Source organism: Panthera onca, chromosome F1, assembly GCF_046562875.1.
Source record: "Panthera onca isolate mPanOnc1 chromosome F1, mPanOnc1 haplotype 2, whole genome shotgun sequence".
Classification (NCBI taxonomy): domain Eukaryota; kingdom Metazoa; phylum Chordata; class Mammalia; order Carnivora; family Felidae; genus Panthera; species Panthera onca.
The window spans coordinates 54,765,265-54,783,001 of record NC_138355.1 but is presented as its reverse complement, the minus strand read 5'-3'; the positions used below and the strand labels follow the sequence as shown (position 1 = coordinate 54,783,001).

At 34.9% G+C, this 17,737-nt stretch overlaps 1 long non-coding RNA gene across 1 annotated transcript in view; it reads left to right on the top strand.

Moving 5' to 3' along the window:
• Positions 1-6,118: 6,118 nt before the first annotated feature.
• The window catches only part of LOC132685760 (uncharacterized), a 70,888-nt gene continuing 59,269 nt past the window's right edge, over positions 6,119-17,737 (top strand). Inside the window, exon 1 of the long non-coding RNA XR_009613308.2 lies at positions 6,119-6,458. This is a non-coding gene — a long non-coding RNA (uncharacterized LOC132685760). The remainder of the gene's footprint in view (positions 6,459-17,737) is intronic.

Here is a 17,737-nt window from a genome sequence, read left to right as displayed (position 1 = left end):
TTCAGCCTCCAGTCATTCCAGAGACTGGACTAATACTGTGTGACAATAAGTCACAATGCTAGACTACCTATTGTAGCCCAAGATCCCAATGTAAATAAAGACATTCTTTTTTTTTTTTAATTAAAAAATTTTTTTTAAATTTATTTTTGAGAGAGGGAGAGCATGAGCCAGGGACAGGAAGAGAGGGGAGGGGAGAGGGAGACAGAGGATCCCAAGCGGGCTCCGCGCTGACAGCAGTGAGCTCAATGTGGAGTTTGAACTCATGAACCGCAAGATGATGACCTGAGCCGAAGTCACTTAACTGGCTGAGCCACCCAGGCGCCCCTAACAAAGATATTCTTATTAGACATTCTCATTATGATATTCCAAGTGCTTAAAGGTCACTTCCCATGAACCAAGAACAAAGGCCAGATATCTTGTTGAATAAAGTTAATTATAATTGTAAAATGAGAGTAAATATGTTTAAAAGTTGGGGGAAGTAGTATCCATGAAGGTCAATCTATGAGCTTGCTCATTACTGACCTGAAATTAGTTTTAATTATTCACAAAATGTAACTTGTTTCTATTTTACTTAATTTCTATAAATCAAAGATATGACATATTGGACAACATGAAAAGAAAAAGGAAGAATAGTTGGAGGAAAGACTTTGTGGTAAAATAATTAATAAATAAGTCTGCAGAAGAAAACAAAGAAAAAAATTATGAAGGTTTTAGAAGCCAGGATCTAGAATGTGCAATTTATCTTGAACATATTGAAGAAGCACAAAAGAGGGGTAGGCAGGGGGACTTACAGGATCAGATTTTATTTAAAAAAAAAAATAATAATTATGGCGTTCATGTGGAGAATGGTTAGGAAAAGTATAAGTCTGGAATTAGGACTAAAAGCCAGGTAGAAAATAAGAAAGGTTTAACTAACTTATTGTAGTGGGGGTGAGAGAACCACAAATTTCAGATATGTATATTTGGTAAAGTCAATTTAAAAGAATCATAATAGTAAAGTATGAGGAAACAGGAAGAATCACAAATGAGGACAAGATTATGGTGTTAGCTTGTGTGAAGGGGAATGTGCAGAAAGGATTGTGGCCGTTGATACTGATTATCTGGAAACTATTTCCAGCTCCTCTTTTTCCATTTCTCATTCTAGAGGCTGAAAAAGTCAAATGCTCGTTTTTACAGTCTATGATACACTACATTTAGTTCTCCATCATACACACACACACACACACACACACACACACACACACGCCGGACTTGAGGGCAACATGATAAGATGAAACCAGTATTTTACTAGATGTGTGACCTACACCGAATAATAATTATTTTAAATTTGTGGGTTACACAATGATATATGCTAATAGTTAAATGAATTTACATGGAATAGAGATTAAAAACTGACCTAGAACATTGGGTCTTCACAGTTTTGATAAAGTTATTTTATCCAAATGGCTAAAATTATTTATAGGTATTAAGTATGGTAAACATTATAAATATTACACAGTTTTGCATGGAATGTTATGATGGAAAGGGAAACTTCAATATCTTAATAGAGAAGTAAAATGTTGAGAAAATAATCTTTGAATATTGGAAAGATATATATATGTATTCTCTTAAGTGTCTTTGAATGAAAAATAACTTACATTTTTCGAGGGCTTACTATTTGTGAGGTCTTGGCATTGTTATGGAGTCACTTTCTTTAAATCTTTTAATCATTTCAATAAGCAATTAAACAGATACTACAATTATCCCCTTCTAAAGTTGAAGAAATTAATCATAGCCAACAAAGGTTAATTTCTCTAGGCCTACAGTTTTAACTTCCAGGCTGCTGCCTTCCAAAACCAGCATGCATTTATCCAATAGGTATGTTTACTAGATTTAGCAAATAAAATTACAGAACATCCAGTGAATGTGAACTTCAGATAAACAGTGAATAATGAATAATTTATAGTATAATTATTATGCTATAATAATGTAGTATACTACATTACTACCATGTAATATTTAGGACACATTTATACCATTCCTCCAAAGGTTATTTAACTAAAATACAATTTAACCAGAATGTTGTATTTTTTCTGATAACCCTACAAACAGACTGTCAGTTTGTAGACAAGGCCTAAAGATCTGGCCATGAACACCTTCACCTGAAAGAGAGTTCAGAGAAACTAAAGTCTGTGGGAGATCACAGATCATTTCTCAGCAAGCAGAATTTCAAACGACTTGGCCATTTACTGTGTGTCATAAATAAGAAAATACTACACGAAGGGGTTATTGGAAAGGGGAATGTTTTGTATTCTACTAGACAATGTGCTATTTCTACTGTAGTACAATGTACTACTGGTGAGATCAGTAGTGGCCTTATAGTGTTTAGTGGACTATACATGTTTAGTCTTAAGAATCTTCTGGTTGCCTTCCTTTAGTAGTTTTGTTCCACTTAGTGCTACCTTTTTCTGAACCTGTGCTAGTCTTTTACTTTTAAAATTATAGTATTATGTATTAACGAGCTGAGGGTCAAGTTAAATTAAATAGCTATTTAATTAATTTCTTAATGCTATATTTTTACCATTTAGTGAATAAATGAGAGGTATCAGTTTTCCTCTGATATCTTAGGCTATAACATATGTCTATGAATTGTGGAGGAAGGATACTGGTTAATATGCTAAATTGCTTTCTCCCTTGCTTTGTCTCTCTTGAGACTTTTTAATCTACTTTTATGTACCTACACACCAACTTCCTACTCTACCAATTAACCATTCATTACCTAATTATCTCCTCCAGCTGAGAATTCCACTTCTTTAGAATAATTTCCCCCTTGTTATCATTCTTGTAACAGTATTATTTGTACTCTTTACTAAGTGATTTCTAGTAATTTGAATTGCATTCAAATAATTCAGCTAATTTACAGCAGGCAGTTTTCAGTTTTCCTTGAATTTTTGCTATTGAAACAGGTATGCTGTAATTTTTACGGTCATTTCAGAATTATCATCCTCTCTTACAATTTTACAAAATGTACTAAGTCTCTTTTCAATGTAGAATTATAAAAATTTCCAGGATACTAAACATGGTAGAGGATTTCGTCACGTATCACTAATGACTCATGGAATGAATACTATGGATAAGTAATATTATTTTGTGATTCTGAGTATTTAGAGAAATGAAACAAATATATTCCCATTGTAAAGAAGTTTTTTTTTTAAACGTATCCATCATATGCTGGAGTAACTGGTGTCCAGATTAACTCTCCCACTATAAAGAATGGTAAGAGAAGACAATTGTTTTCAGGCAATGGGAACAGGCAGAATTTGGTGCTGATATGCCTGTAACGGAAACTCAACAGTTTGAGTTTCACATAAATTCTCAGCTACATACCTATGGGTAAGTTCCCACTCAACCATAGAGTTGGGATCCTAAAAAAGAATGAAATCCCACAAAACTGAGGAGAGAGTAATTAGAGTTTGAGGCTGATTAGAGTTTGAGGCTAATTAGAGTTTGAGTAATTAGAGTGAAGTGGCTGGAATCTGTGGGGTGACGCATCAGAGAGAGCAGCACTCTGTACAGTGGGAGCTCCACAGGTCAGGGTGAAGACTCATGCTGGTGTACAAGGGCTGGGAAATATACACAGTTTTACCAGACACAGCCTTGGAAGGGCTGAGTAGCAATGAAGCAGTGCTGGTCACGGGGAAGTTGCAAAAAGCTGCTGCTGTGGACATCTGGCCCCACCATTAGAGAGATCTCCTTAACATGTAGCTGAGATGTCAGAAAGGCCTCAGAATAAGAATCACATCCTAACAAAGCTGAAACCGAAGTCCTGAAAAAAATCCTTAGGAAAGGTTGTGAAATTTGAGTGCTCAAATAGACTTAGGAAAACACTTTGGGCCTACAACAACAAAGTATGAAAACAAGTCTAAATAATAAGTAAACTAACTAAATAAAAATAACTAAACAATAACTAAACTGCCACCTTAAATAAAAATACTTAGAAAAAGATAACAGAATTCTGCATTTCTACAGGATAGGTTTCACAATGTCCAGTATTTAATTTAAAACAATATGATAAGGAAAGATGGGGTTAAAAAGGTCAGGTGGGAAAGGTTAGGACTTGAGGTCCCTGAATGAAGGAAAGCACACATATTTTATAACAGTGTTGGTAATATCTGACCATGAAAAGAACTTCCTCAGGTCTGATCATGAGAAAAGGTCCCTCAGCCTTAAAGTTTTTCTTAAGAGTGTAACAGACACTACCTCCTCTCCCCTCATGTTTCCTACAAAAATGAACAACTCAGCACCTACAGTTATCACCCCAAGAAAGTGGGGTGGGGGGGGGAGGAACAGACCCAAATCCTATAAAATAAAGTCCCTTGTCCGTAGTCAGGGTATTCACTTTCCAATGTCCCCTCTCTTCAAAGAAAGCTTTAATACTATTCTTACTTTTTAAACTTAAACTCTAATAAACTTTTTCCTGCTGCTCATTTTATTTTGTGTCCACCTCTTCATTCTTCGAAGCTGTGAAACAAGGAACCCTGATATTGAGGTAAAGAATCCTGCAACAACCACAGCCAAAACAAAAACAACTATCATCAGCCAAGGCACCAAAATGATAAGTGAGGGAAAGAATTGTCTTTTGAACAAACACTGCTGGGACAACTGGATAGCTACATGGAAAACAATGAAGTGGACTCCTGCCACACATCATATACAAAATATAGATCAAAATGGATCAAAGAATGTTACATAATATTATCTAAAATTATATAACACTTTTCATTAATTTTGTTTTGAAAAAAAATTAAATTTATTTTGAGAGAGAGAGTGAGTGGGCATTTGTACAAGTGGGGAAGGGGCAGAGAGAGAGAGAGGGAGGGAGAGAGAGAGAATCGCAAGCAGGCTCTGCACTGTTATTGCAGAACCCAATGCAGGGCTTGAATGCACAAACTGTGAAATCATGACCTGAGCCCAAGTTGGATGCCTAACTGACTGAACCACCCAGGTGCCCCTAAAAGTATATAATATTTAATAGAAAACAAGTGCAGATATTCATAACCTTGGAGTAGGCGATGGTTTCTTAGATATGACACCAAAAGCACAAGTATCAGAAAAAAAAAAAAGAAAGAAAATCTGTTGGACTTCATCAAAATTAAACACTTCTGTGCTTCTAAAAACCCCAAAAACTAAAAAGACAAGCCACTGAATGGGAGAACATGTTTATAAATCATATTTCTGATAAGAAACTTGTATTCAGGGGGTGCCTGGTTGGGTCCGACTTCTGCTTATGTCATGATTTTCTGGTCCGTGAATTCAAGCACCCCATCCTCCTTGGGTTCTGTGCTGACAGCTCAGAGCCTGGAGCCTACTTCGGATTTTGTGTCTCCCTCTCTCTTGCTGCCCCTCCCCCTGCTTGCTCCCGCTCTCTCGCTCTCTCTCTCTCAAAAATAAATAAATATTTAAAAAAAGAAACTGGGTATTCAGAATATATAAAGAACTCTTACAACTTAATAAAAAGACAAAACACTCCTTTAAAAAATGAACAAAGGTTCTGAATAGATATTTCTCAAAAACAGATATACAAAAAGCCAATGAGAACAAGAAAAGATGCTCAAAATCATTACCCAGCAAATGCAAACCAAAGCCACAATGAAATACAACTTCACACCCACTAGGATGGCTATGATAAAAAAAAAAAAAAAAGGCAGATAACAAGTAAAGATGTGGAGAAACTGAAACCCTCATACATTGCTGATAGGAATGTACAATATGCAGTCCCTTTGACAAACAGATAGGCAGTCCCTCAAAAATTAAACACGAAGTTAACATGACCTAGCAATAGTACTCCTAGGAATCTACCCAAGGAAATAAAAACATAAGTTCACAGAAACTTCCATATGAAGGCTCGTAAATATAATAATCACGATTAACCATCAGCAAGTGGAAACAATCCAACTGTCCATAAACCGATGAATAAAGAAAATATCCAGTACCTGTGAAACGAAGCCTCATTCGCGAAAAGGAAAAGACCGCCGAGTTTTGCGCTTGCGCATTTCCTGCCTAAGGAACAGAGCGGAGAGATCTCGCGGGATCTCAGGCGAGCGTCTGTTTGCAAACGCAGTTGTGCTGGCGGGAAAGGTCTTCTCAGACCCAGTTTTGAGCTACGGTGATGCTCCCTGCCCTGAGCGGGTGAGACAGAGGAGGTGTGACGGCCAGAGTGGCGGTGAGGAGAGGTGTCACAGCTCCAAGGAAAGAAAGTCAGTTATTCCATGGAGTCTGTGGGGCGTTAAGGGTGCCTTTGCAAATATTTCTGCCTCAAAACAGCCTGCAGTCCGGCTCCTCCCTGCGGTGGGGCACCCTTCAGCTGAGACTTTTGCTGAAGTCTCCTCTCGGGGCTGGCCTCCCTGATCCTCCACGCGAACAGATGGGGCTCCCTTCGGTTGTCTCCGGAAACGCCCAGACAGCAGCTCATCTCGCAGGTAAAATCCCCCACCCTTAGCCCATGACCCCCTGCAGCTGCCTGGTCTGAGGGTTAGCCTTGCCCCCCACTTGCCCTGCCAGGCCGACCCCTCGCAAATGCCACCTCTTTTTGTGAAGCCAGACCCTAAAACACAAAGACCAGTCCCTCTCACACCCACGAGCCCTCCACCTCCATACAGTCTTTGGTCTTGAACTTTGTTTTGCAACCCTAGCCTCGTCCACTGTCTGGGATTAATACAACTAGTAGATAGGAATTTACTGATAATGGACTATAAAATGAGAGATTCGTTTAGAGCCATAATGCTGTGCGTGTGTATGTATAATTTTTATTTTATTTTTTGAATGGGAAAATGGCTGAGTTTTATTTTATTTTATTTATTTTATTATTTTTGAATAGAGAAATGGATGAGTTATCTAGTCCAATTTGGCTTTTACAGATGAGGAAAGGGGGACCCCACAGGGTCTGAATGACCACGTGTCACGGGAATTTTGTAATGGCCCACAGTAAAAAATGCTGTTTTTCATGGAACCTAATTTAAGAAAATTTTAGAAACCCTTTATTACGGATTATGTCCTAACTTTGTGTGTGTGTGTGTGTGTCTGTTACAATGTCTTTATAAAATTAAGATTTATATAGTAGGGGTTTGGGCATATTTAATAACTTCAGTTGGCAAAATAAGTAATATCTCCTTTTTTTGGACACCAAAAAAAAAAAAATTGAAGTATTGATATATATTACAACATGGATGAACCTTAAAAACATTAGGCTGAATGAAAAAATCCAGTCATAAGAGGTCATGTATGGTTTTATTTTTATTAAATGTGTAGAATAGGAAAATCTATAGAGAATAAAATTGGAGTAGTGAAGGAAAACAGACTGACTGCTAAAGGGTCCACGGTTTCTTTTGGGGGTGATGAAAATAAAGTGATTACGGTGATGGCATGACTCTGTGGATATAATAAAAACAATTTGTGTTAGCTTTATTTATTTTTTTAATTTATTTATTTTTGAGAGACAGAGCACATGTGGGGGAGGGGCAGAGAGAATGAGACAGAATCCAAGCAGGCTCCAGGCTCTGGTCAGCACAGGGCCGGACGTGGGGCTCAAATTTACAAACTGTGAAATCATGACCTGAGCTGAAGTCAGACACTTAGCCAGCTGAGCCACCCAGGTGCCCCTGTGTTGTTAACTTTAAATAAATGGTTTAATTATATGGTATGTTAATTAACTCAATAAAGCTGTTGCTTACCCCACCCCCATCAATGATCATACAAAGGAACAGAAATATATGTGTAATCCATAGTTGTGGGAAAGCAGTCAATAAAAAACAAACCTGAAATGGTGTAGAAGTTAGACTAAGCAAATACAGATTTAAAGCATCCATTATAAATAATTAAAGGAAAAAGATCTGAATTAATTATAAATGCTAATCTCATCACATAAGCAGAGACAATAATAATGAACAGACAATAAATTCTGGAATTAACTAAAATTATAGATGGCAGAAAAAAGAGCAGTAGATTGAAGACAGATCTGTAGCAATTATCAATTTGAGGAACATAAGGATAATGATTGAAGAAAAATGAACAGTTTGAGGGACCTGAGTGAGACAATACCAAAAATAACACATTGGGACAGAGAAAACTTTTTGGAAAATAAAAAGCTAAAACCTTACATTTAGATTACAGTAGCTGAACAAACCACAAATGGTATAAATATGATCATAAGAATATTGAGGAAAGTAGTCAAAACTGTAGAAAATTAATTAAAATCTTAAAAACCACCAGAAGGGGGGGAAAAAAACAACAGCTAAAAATGTTTTGTACATGTGAACAATGGTAAGAGTTATTGTTGACTTCTCATCAATAACAGTAACGCCGAAATAATCAATGATATATGCCACACACTGATGAATTCATAATTTATGTAGAGATAAAAGATATGGCAACAATCATAAAAGAATGTGAGATATTAAATAGAGTTGTAATGTTAAAGTTAATTATATTTGCAAAGATGCAAGTGGGAATTTGGACATGAAGTGAGAAAAGGGATATAAATTATTTGCATGAAGATGACTTAGTATCTCAGAGATTTAATTCTTGGACAGAATTCTTACTATTATGCTGGGCATTGATGATGACTACATCAATGAGCAAAATATACTTTGTCCCTTTTTTTTTTTTTTTTTTAATTTATTTATTTAACTTGAGAGAGAGAGAGAGAGGGAGGCAGAGAGAAGAGGAGAGAGAGAATCCCAAGCAGGCTAATGGACTGTCAGCTCAGAGCCCAATGTGGGGCTCAAACTCATTGTGAGATCATGACCTGAGCTGAAATCAAGTGAGATGCTCAACTGACTGAGCCATCCAGGCGCCCCTTTGTCCTTATTTTAAGTAGTGGCAATGCAAAAGGCCATAATGAAGAGTCTTGCAAGGAAGACAATTATACTGATGTTAATTTAGAGTTGAAATAAGTAGTAAGGAATATTACAGTATAGAATTTGATAAAGATTATGTGGAGAGTTATTTTTGATAGTGATACAGAGGAAAAGGATGTTATATAGCATTAAGTAAATATTTCCATAATGTTGTTTATATATTGTTTCATCCCCAATTTATGATGAGCTTCTTTGAGGCAATAACAATATTGTTTACCTTTGGATCTGTTTACTATACCTAACCGTGTGTCTGACACAGCACAAAATTAACCTTCAAAGATCATGACATTTCAACAAGAGAAGTCAATTACACAATATAGTAATTCCTAGACAGATTATTGCCCTATGTAAGGTCTTAAAAAAATTGATAGGTAAGTTAAAATTTCCTGGATGGAGAATAATGTCCAGATATATTTTCAGGATACCGGATACCCAGTTTTGGGATAACACTTAGAAACAACACACATTCTATAGTCCTGGTGCTTAAATGTCCTTTTTATATTAATAACTTTAAGTATTAGGAAAAAATTGTCCTAGTATTCAGGAAACTTTCTAATGTGTCCCTTGTGAATATTTTTGATTTGGGAATCTAGTATCATTTGTTTTCCTTATGTAGCTCAATTTTAATTATGTAATAGTGAGTATTTTAATTAAAAAATAAGAACTAGATGCCTGATTATTGTATTTTATAATATCTAAAATCTGAAAGTCTAAATTTTTATTTAACTATATTCTATTTTGTTTTGTAATGTAGCATAGAGAATAATATAAAGTATATATTACCGTGTTAATAACACATTCCTTAAATTACCATTGTTTTATAAGATTCTTTGTCTCCTTTGGACATTTGAAACTAGATGTTTGAAAGAAAAATTCAATTTTCATTTCAAAGTTTTCTTTTTTGGAGGATTGGCTATTTCCTTAGTATAGATGTCAGTGAATTTTTCTGATTCCAGTAATTCATTTTAACACGTTTTTATTATGTTAACGTAGTTAATTTTTGGTTTTTTTTGGAACTGTCAGTGGAAAAAAAGGAAGGGAATTTATTCAGATGTTTTTAAATGTTTAATTTGAATCTATTAACACAACTAGCAAACATATGGCAAAGCAAAATGTTTACATTTCAGCAAAATTCTCTCATCTTTTCAAAGTTTAGCAGTGACTTACAGTTTTTAGATACATAATGCAAAAGTGATTGCCATACATTTGACTGAAAAGTAAATGAATGGCTGAGGGCATTAATATAATATCAAATCTTTCACATCTAGATTATTTCAATTTATACCAACCAAGTTAATAGTTTTAGTTACTAATCCATAGCTAATGAATCTGTCACAAATCCATTAATTTATCTAAAAGTATTCATGGAGTCTTTATGATTATACTACACAATAAAAATTCAAAAATACAACACAGTCCTTGCTCTAAATATTTTCATAATTTAATCTGGGGAATATGCTTTTAAAGAAGAAAAAGGGGTGCTTGGGTGGCTCACTTGGTCGAGCATTGGACTCTATTTCTGCTCAGGTCATAATCCCATGGTTGTGGGATCAAGCTCTGTATTGGGTTCCATGCTGAGTGTGGAACCTGATTGGGATTCTCTCCCTCCCTTCTTCCTCTCCCTCTCTCACCCTCTGTCCTTCCCCTGCTCTAACGCATACACACTCTTTCTCAATAAACACATACATAAATACACAAATACATAAATAAAATAAAATGTTTAAAGAAAAATGTAACAGCAGCAGTAGGGTTGGGTGGTATTGGCCCAAAGTAGATATGGTTTTAAGGTCGTATATTTTATTCATCAATATTACACAGCTTGAAATCTAAGAATGATTGAGAGGTAACAGATGTGGCATTAGTTAGCATTTTGATTTGGAACTGTCAAAAGGAGTTTAGAAATATCTGTTGATACATTAAAAATACACACCTCCAGGTATATATCAGCCTGAGTATACATCAACATGAATCATGAATGAGAAATATGTATCTATAACTATCTATGATGCAATTTCTAACTAAAAATCTATGTATCTATCTATCTATTTATTCGTAAATCTCAAAATTATGGAAAGAAAGCCACCTCTCAGGGTTTATTAGAGAAAACTCATTAGATGTTAACCATCCTGAAGATAGAAGCCATGCCTAAATATTCACGATCTGGTATCAACAGACTTTTTTCTGAAGGGTTTGGTAGTAAATATTTTTGACTTTGTGGGCCATACGGTGTCTATTGCAACTACTGAGTCCTGCTGTTGAGCAACTGAAGACAAAGCGAACAAATTGGTGTGACTAGATTTGGTTCATTGACTAGGTTTCTCACCGATATTTATATATTCCCACAGCTAGCACTGTGGTTGCATTGTGTAGTATCTCAACTAATATGAAAAACTAAGATGAAAAACTATGCTTTTACTTAAAGAACATGGATGCTATAGATGATTGGATTGGATTCCTGGTTATATTTTCTGGTACTGATTATGTGTTTTAAATAGAAATTACTAGGGGATAGAAAACAGTAAACAAAGTAAAATTGTTTTAGAATAACCTATCCCAAAAAGTATCCCATGATCACTGATTCTGAAGAATATTTAATTAGACATTTTGTCAAAAAATGTTCCATGTTAAATTCAGTTTAAATAATGTCTTGTAAACAAAGGTTAAAGGTTCCAGCAAGTGTCAAAATATGCACTGTGAGATGTAAGAGATGCCTGGACTACTTTAAATGATTCCTCATATTTATTTTACTGCCAACTTCTAATTTCCAAAATCTTCTATTCAGAACAAACATCAGGGATGATATGAATAGTTTGGGGCTGCCGTATGTCACTTAGTCTACCAAACTCATTGATTCATTTATGTACAATCATAAGTAATCACTTGAAATACGGTAAGAGAGCACAGTCAATTGTGTACAAAAGTGTGGTTATTTCTAAAATTGTATGCACCCACACTAAATGATTTGATACAGAAACAAATTAGTCACTATATTACTTGTTATCGCAGCAATTAAGGTATTTTAACTGATATTTGGCTTTGGGGCATAGACTAATATGCCATCTTTTTTTATTGGAAAATAAAATGTATAAATTCTTAATGTTTCATTAAAACATAGATAGCTACCTTTAAAATATTCTCAAAAGGATTCAGAAGAAGAACATTGGGATATATTTTAGAAAAGGCATTAAAATTTCTGGTAATTAAGGAAAAAAATGAACCCTCTTTTTAAGCCATGCATGCATTGTGTTCAAGAGATAAGTTTGTGGTTCTCTACTCTATTGTAATTAAAAGAGATGTTGATTCAATGTGCAAAGAGGAGATGGTCCTTTATTTAGACAGCTAAAATATGTAAAGACACAAGTTAAAGGTTAGTGGAGGAAATTAGAAAACTAAAGGATTAGGATCTGAGAAAATGTACCTATTGGAAGATGAAATTTCCACATTGTCTGTGCCCCCAGAGAAATCTGTAGATTCCTCTACTTTAGTATTTCAGTTCACTGTTGTAATTTGTTGTAATTATTTGTGTACTCTAAACTTCTCAACTGCACTGAAGAATCCTCAGGGCAGAAACTATATTTCTTAGTCTGTATATCCATAGTTTCTAGTATAGTAGCTGACCCATAGTTGGTTCTCAATAAATCTTGGTTGAGTGGATATATTGCCTGATTACAGAAGGGATGACAGACTGAATGTGGCTTTCTCTCCTCCCCTTGTAAAGACTTTTGGTTTCCCTCCCAAATAATGCCATCAGTAGCATGCCATTGTCCCTGTCCTACCGCTACATTGCTTGTGGGCTAATGGTTTACAGCTTTGCCCTTCTCTAGAGACTTGCCCTTAGCTTGAAGGTGGTTCAGAGGATGGTGTTGTATTTTTACTCTGGACATGAATTTCATCAATAAAAAATTGAGGTAACATTGATTAATTTACAGTGCTGACAGGATAATTAAAATTAAATTTATAAAATTTATATGCATGCCCAGTGTAATTATGCACAGTACAGTTTCTACAAGTATGCACAACATCCCCAAAATAAGTGTTACATATTATTTCTAGGGAAGGAAATGTTCCTAAATTCATGTTGCCTTACTAATGAGTCATGCATTTAATGAGAAAAAAAAATCTTGTAATTTTTTCTAAAATTGATTCTCTACTAAGATAAATCTTCAACTTCTGAAAATGTTGGAATTATATTGACTTGCAAATTTGTTTTATTAGAGAAGGAGTATATATTATTTCCTACACAAAGTTTATGAGACCAGTTAATATTTAAAATGTTGGGAAAGTAACATGACAAACTGCAATTTCTTTACTGCTCACCACTCAAAGCAATTTATGTATTCAAATAAGTTAGAAACAACTTTCTGTTATCAGTTAAAATATTTCATGTCACCTTCCTACCATTATAGTTCAAGATGCTGAGACTTACTCTAATATCACCCTGAGTTGATGAGAGTTCAGTTAATTGTTTTATTTGGATGTCAGTATGCAACTCATATTTCAATTTCTAAATAGAAAACAAAAACCCTATAAGTGGTAAAGTTTGTAGGATGCAGTAATGACATTGCTTTCAGGTCAGTCATTATTAATTTGGGGGTGGGGATAAGTAAAAAACAAAATAAAACAAAACAAAACTTATTTTTTAATTTATTTTTTTAATTTAGAAGTCAGGAAACAGAAGTTGCACTTCATTCAGAAGTGATGTTGGGGACACCATGCCCCAAAGCTACTAAGTATTTTTCACTTTGAGCCTTCAAATGAAGCCAATCCATTTCAGGGTGGCAAATGTTTCTTCCTTCCTTCCTTCCTTCCTTCCTTCCTTCCTTCCTTCCTTCCTCTTTCAATATTTTTTTGATGAGTGATTCTTAATAAAGAGGAAATCATAGACTCTAGAAAGAACAAGTTGAAAAGTTCAGACCAACTGAAGTACTCAAGTTGGATTTGCTATTAAATTAATATTTTCTTATATTGAGAGTGGTATTAAAAGGAAGACTCAGTGTTGACTTAGCAGCATTAAAAAATAATTGAAGGGTCACCTGGGTGACTCAGTCGGTTGAGCATCTGACTTCGACTCAGGTCATGATCTTGCATTTGTGGGTTCAAGCCCCACATCAGGCCCTGTGCTGACAGCTCAGAGCCTGGAGCCTGCTTCTGATTCAGTGTCTCTCTCTGCCCCTCCCCTGCTCATGCTCTGTCTCTCAAAAAATAAAACGTTAAAAAGTTTAAAAAAATGATTAAAAATCAAAATTTAGTATGTTACTTAAAAATGAACACATGCAACTTACAATTATAAAATCAGACACCTTTTTGTTACATTATTTTAGCAGTATAGAAATCATAGTGTAGTATTATAGTATTTCAAAATTATGTTCAAGAAGAAAATAAAGACAATGAAATTCAGTTAAAAATGTTAGTTCCTGAGACAGACTAATACTACAAAATATTTAAGGTATTTAAATTAAGAAAAGCTGGAGATAACAAATAAATGAAAAAAAGCATTCAGCTTTACCCTTTATCTAACATGCCACTTTCCCAGTAGTTACGTTTTATGAACAATGCCTTAGGGTATTTCCTCATATATGGCACCTTTCTGGAAGAAAGAAAAATGTGAAAGAACCAAATGATTATAATTATTTCCTCACATTTCCAAGGTAAATTATCACATTTCCAAGGGAAATGCAGATGATTAAACTTAAAAACTGAGGAGCAACTTAATGTGACAAAGGACATGAAAAACTTGCTGTAAACCAAACAGGGCAGATGTCACTGCTCAAGCCCTGGTAGTGCAAATTCATTTAATGTCAGCAGAATTAATTCCAGCAGAACTGAGGCTAGGATGATGCAGACCTTAATCCCTTTATGTGGTCAACCTGGAGGGTCAAAGCCTTTGTCATATGTAGAAATTTTGTATTTCTTAGACATAGCATTGTCTCAATTTTGAGGGAAGTATATATCAAAGTATATCTGTGAAGTTTCTGTGAAATTTTGTTAGATCTGTTTTGTGTTTGTTTTCTATTTAAAAATAGAAAATTAAAAAATGCTAAAGTGTGTTATTATTCTACTGTTTAAAATTATTTTTGAAGGGTAGCAACAGCGGTGCCTGGGTGGCTCAGTCGATTAAGCTTCCGACTTCGGCTCAGGTCATGATCTCACGATTCGTGAATTTGAGCCCCACATCAGGCTCTGTGTTGACAGCCAGGAGCCTGAAACCTGCTTCTGTTTCCCTCTTTTTCTGCCCCTCCCCAGAAAGAGCTCAGCTCTCTCTCTCTCTCTTTAAAGTAAATAAACATTAAAAAAAAAAAAATTGAAAAACAAGGTAACAACATTGCAGTTCCAAAAAAAAACCCTGAGCAATCAGTGAAAGATACATGTAAGTTTATTCTCCAGATAAAGTATTATAAAATATTAAGTAACTTTTTCTGAGTGCATTGTGTCATCAAACATATTCTATCATTTTGATAGGAAGGTTTTCATTCATTACTTTCCTATGAGTTTAAGATTAAGACCTAGTTTAAGATTAAGTTGTATGTTAGAATGAATATGTATGTGATATACTTATAAAAATGGGCATCCTACATTATCTCCCATCTTTTTCTTGTCCTCAGTCAGGGAATTCAGAAATAAATACTATTAGTGCCAGAAACCATCAGAAGAATAATGTAATCTAGGAAAATTTGGCCCAAATTGCATAGCATGTGAATATGTATCTGAATATATGTGAAAATATATGTGTGATGGTTTTGAAATGACCAGAGATAACCTTAAAATTCCTGTTATCAAGAGGTGGAGTTTTAGCTGTTGAGTTGTAGGAGTTCCTTTTATATTTTGTGCATTGAATTTTTATCAGATATGTTGTTTGCATATATATTCTCCTATTTTGTAAGTTGCTTTTCACTCTGTTGATTATTTCCTTTGACCACTTGTTTATTTTTGCTCTTGTTGCTTGTGCTTTTGGTATCGTATCCAAGATATCATCATTGGGACCATGGTCTTGAAAGTTTTTTCCTGTTTCTTCCAGGAATTTTATAGTTTCAGGACTAATGTTTAAATCTTTAAACCATTTGTGGGTATTTTATAAGATAAGGGTCCACCTTAATTTCTTTGCATGTAGATAATCTAGTTTTCCCACAATCATTTGTTGAAGAGACCATCCTTTTTGACTTTGTGTATTTTTGAAAACCTTGTTGAGGATCAGTTGACTGTGTATGAGTGGGTGTGTTTCTGAGCTATCTGTTCTGTTCCATAGATCTATTTTTATGTCAGAATAATGCTGTTTTAATTATTGCAGTATTGCAATATATTTTGAAATCATAAATATGATACTTCCAGCTTTGTTTTTTCTCAAGATTGCTTTGAAATGGGCAGAGGACTTGAATAAATATTTCTCCAGAGAAAAACAAATAGCCAAAGATATATGAAAAGATATTCAACATCACTAATCATCAGGGAAATTCAAACCAAAAGCACAATGAGATATTATTTCATACTTGTGAGACTGGCGATGATCAAAAAATAAACAAACAAACAAAAAACCACAACAACAAAACAATGAGATAATAAGTTTTGGCAAGGATGGGGAGAAATTGGAAACCCACTGTTAGGAATGTAAAATAGCGCAGCCTCTATGGAAACCAGTTTGGAAGTTTCTCAAAGAATTAAAGATACAACTAGCATACGATCTAGCAATCCCACTTCTGGGCATATATCCAAAATAATTGAAATCAAGACCTTGAAGAGATATCTACACTCCCATATTTATTACAGCATTATTCATAATAGCCAAAATATGGGAACTAAATAAATGTCCCCTGATGAGTAAATGGATAAAAACAATGTGATACATAGAATAAGAGCCAGCCTTAAAAAATAAAAGAATCTTCCCATGTGTGACAAAATGGAGGAACCTAGAGGAAATTATTCTGTATGAAATAAAGTTTGAAATGTTTGAAATGTTTGAAATGAAGTCTTTATAGAGCAGTTGGTTATGTTTAGTTTGTAATCTACTCTAGGAGCAGAAAAATTAAGGCAAAGCCCACTGCGCCAAAGAGGGGAAACAAATCAATGCATTAGAAATTTTACATTAAAATAGGAACATACGGGATTTTTTATTGTAAGTGAAAGTGATATTTCACTTAAAATGACCAAAGTAGAATACTAAATTGCTGTGAAATTCAGTATTACTCACATTTTTGGCTTTCAGTAACAATATTTAAATACCTTGGAGGTAGAGCCTAAGATAATGGGTTAATGGGTTGAGCATTTGTGTATGTGTGCCTTCAAGGGGAAAAATGTTTTACTAATGAAGAAAAATAATAAGAATGGGAATATAAACACATATAAATATGTATTATAATTCATTTTATAAAATATCTGAACGTGTGATTTGATAACACGTGTGAGTTTGAGAAGTTTAAATAGTGTGGATGATTGTGACCTCTCTAGGGATGTGACATTTAACCTGGAACACTGAAAGGAATGGGTCATGCCAAGTTCCTAGAGAAGATAGTTTTTTTTTTTTTTTTTTTTTTAATTTTTTTTTCAACGTTTTTTATTTATTTTTGGGACAGAGAGAGACAGAGCATGAACGGGGAGGGGCAGAGAGAGAGGGAGACACAGAATCGGAAACAGGCTCCAGGCTCCGAGCCATCAGCCCAGAGCCTGACGCGGGGCTCGAACTCACGGACCGCGAGATCGTGACCTGGCTGAAGTCGAACGCTTAACCGACTGCGCCACCCAGGCGCCCCGAGAAGATAGTTTTAGGTTGAGGAGCCATGAAGCACAAAAGGTATTGTATAAGAAGAAACTTAATCTGTGCCCTGATGTATGGGAAATTAAACAATAGATTA